The sequence below is a fragment of the Salarias fasciatus genome, chromosome 8 (genome assembly GCF_902148845.1).
Source record: "Salarias fasciatus chromosome 8, fSalaFa1.1, whole genome shotgun sequence".
In the NCBI taxonomy this organism is placed as follows: Eukaryota; Metazoa; Chordata; class Actinopteri; order Blenniiformes; family Blenniidae; genus Salarias; species Salarias fasciatus.
The window spans coordinates 18,625,371-18,627,739 of NC_043752.1; the positions used below are offsets into that span (position 1 = coordinate 18,625,371).

At 47.0% G+C, this 2,369-nt stretch overlaps 1 non-coding gene across 1 annotated transcript; it reads right to left on the reverse strand.

Moving 5' to 3' along the window:
* Positions 1-2,032: 2,032 nt before the first annotated feature.
* trnaf-gaa (transfer RNA phenylalanine (anticodon GAA)) lies at positions 2,033-2,105 on the reverse strand. Its single transcript has one exon. It is a non-coding gene; the product is annotated as a tRNA-Phe (tRNA).
* Positions 2,106-2,369: the final 264 nt, after the last annotated feature.

Sequence of the window (2,369 nt, forward strand, 5' to 3'; positions counted from 1 at the left end):
CTGCTGGGCGCCAGCTGAGTCGACCCGCTGGGGGAGCCGCGGGTCCGCAGCTGGGGAGATCCGCGGGAAGGGCCCGGCGCGCGTCCAGAGTTGCCGCCGCCGACCGCCACTGACCGCCGCTGACCGCCGCTGACCGCCGACCCGACCCCCTCTGAAGATGACCGGCCTTCTGCGGCGACGTCGGACACCGCCTCCCGGACCCGGCCGAGGGCCCGGAGTGAGCCGAACCCATTGACGAGTTCAATAGTGAAGTGTGAATGCTGCCATTCTTGAACTGGTTAAAGGTGGTTTGTACTCCTAGATCTATTGTGCCACCATACATATGCCTTTGTGCCGAAATCACTCAGTTGGGAGAGCGTTACACTGAAGATCCGAAGGTCCCTGGTCCGATCCCAGGTTTCGGCAGAATTGAATTTTTAGGCCCAAGGGTATGTCACTGCCTCGTCCTATTCAAGGTCACAGAACAATGAGACAAATCACACTTCACAACAGGAGTTTTCACCTGAGTGGCTCATCAGCTCATCACAGACCACAGAGAGACACATCTATCGGCAATTCATGGTTACTATTTACAACCAAAGCCACGCCTTTTGAGTTTACTAATGTTGGTGTAGCACTGTACACGGAGAGTGGAAGCCTACCAGGGGTGACATGCCTTTGAAAATCTACAGATGTGCCCGAGGTTCCACAACATTGGAAACATTTCACTGCCATCTGAATCGATTCATTCCAGGTTTGTTCTAAATGCATTTCTTCTAATGACAAATGTTTATTTATTTTTCATTGTAGGGCCAGGGGTTTTCATCCTGTCGTAAATTGGCTGTAAACTTGCTGATATGTGATGTGTACAGATTGTTAAAAGAAAAAAAAGTCAGATCAACTTAAAACTAGAGTTTGGAATCATGATGTCTTCTTTGGTCACACTGTTTCACCTTCTCTTATGTTACAGGAACCTCTTCTACATAAGATCCTGTAATGTTCCTTTGTTTCAGGGAACAGTGCCAACAGCCTCAGTGATCAAATCTATTTGCTGGATGGGCTGAATCGGTGGAATCAGGACCGGGCTGCTGCTGCTGCTGCTGTCTCAGCTGAATCTTCAAACCTGCGTTCATACACCGAAGAGTTGGTTCACTGTGTCAGCAGCAGCTACCAGAAGGTGTTTGGCAGGAAACTGGTTCCTTCATTTACTGAACCTGCAAAATATACAGGCATGTTCAAGCTTTAAATGCTTTTATGTTTTTTCTCACTTTGTATTGTTTCTGTTTTTTTTAACTGGTCTTGCTTTAATATTTCCTCAGGGGAACTCATTGTAGTCCAGTACTTGCTGAGGCAAAATAATGAGCCCCTGCTAGATATGGACCCAAAATCAAAAGAGACATCGCAGTTACTGGAGCAATTGGATGTGGCAGAACCTGTCTAGGAGGATGAAGGGTTTGAGGATTTGGGAGGAGGAGAAGTCACATTTGCAGACCTCCTCTCCCAGGAGTTTGTGCCTCCTCTCCAGCCTCTCCAACCCACAGCAGGGTGCTCATCCCAGCAAGATATCAGTGATCATTTGCTATTTTCTGCTCTTACACCAGTAGATTTGTCCCCAAGCAACACAGACATGGCATACACAGCAATCAATCAATCAATCAATCAATCAATCAATCAATCAATTAATCATTTTATTTTTATGTAGCCCAGTATCACAACAACAGTTGCCTCAGAGGGCTTCAAGATGTTACAGTATATACATTTCTTGTGGAACTAAAGCATAAATACATGCAAAGAGATTGTGATGCTGTGGAGACAGTCTTTAACATCAGTTCTATTTATCCAGGCTGTGGATCAACACAACGTTCCAGGAATGGATCGTGTGGATGAACTGGTTGAGCTTCGATCCGTGACAGGCCTGACACTGAACAACCAGCAGGCCTCCACCGTTAAACCTGTGGAAGTTGTATTCTGTGTTGTCTCTGTGAACGGGCACAACTGGTTTCTGAAAGACATGAACACCACTCAGGTTTCGGACCAAAACATCACCCCCTTCTGCCCAAACCCGGGTTCGAACCAGGGCCCTTTAGATCTTCAGTCTAACGCGCTCCCAACTGAGCTATTTTGGCACAAAAAGCAGGGGATTGTCCACTATCTCACACTACATCTAGAAGTATACTCTCAACTCTCGACAAAGTCACTTTTCACTCTGCTTCTCCGCGAGTTGACAGTGTCAGAGGACACATAGTTGGACAAACTAAACGCTACATTGCCAAATGATCAGCAGAAAGATGCTTCCAGAGCACAAAGGTCAACTTTGACAAATCCCACTTCACAACAGGAGTTTTCACCTGAGTGGCTCATCAGCTCATCACAGACCACAGAGAGACACA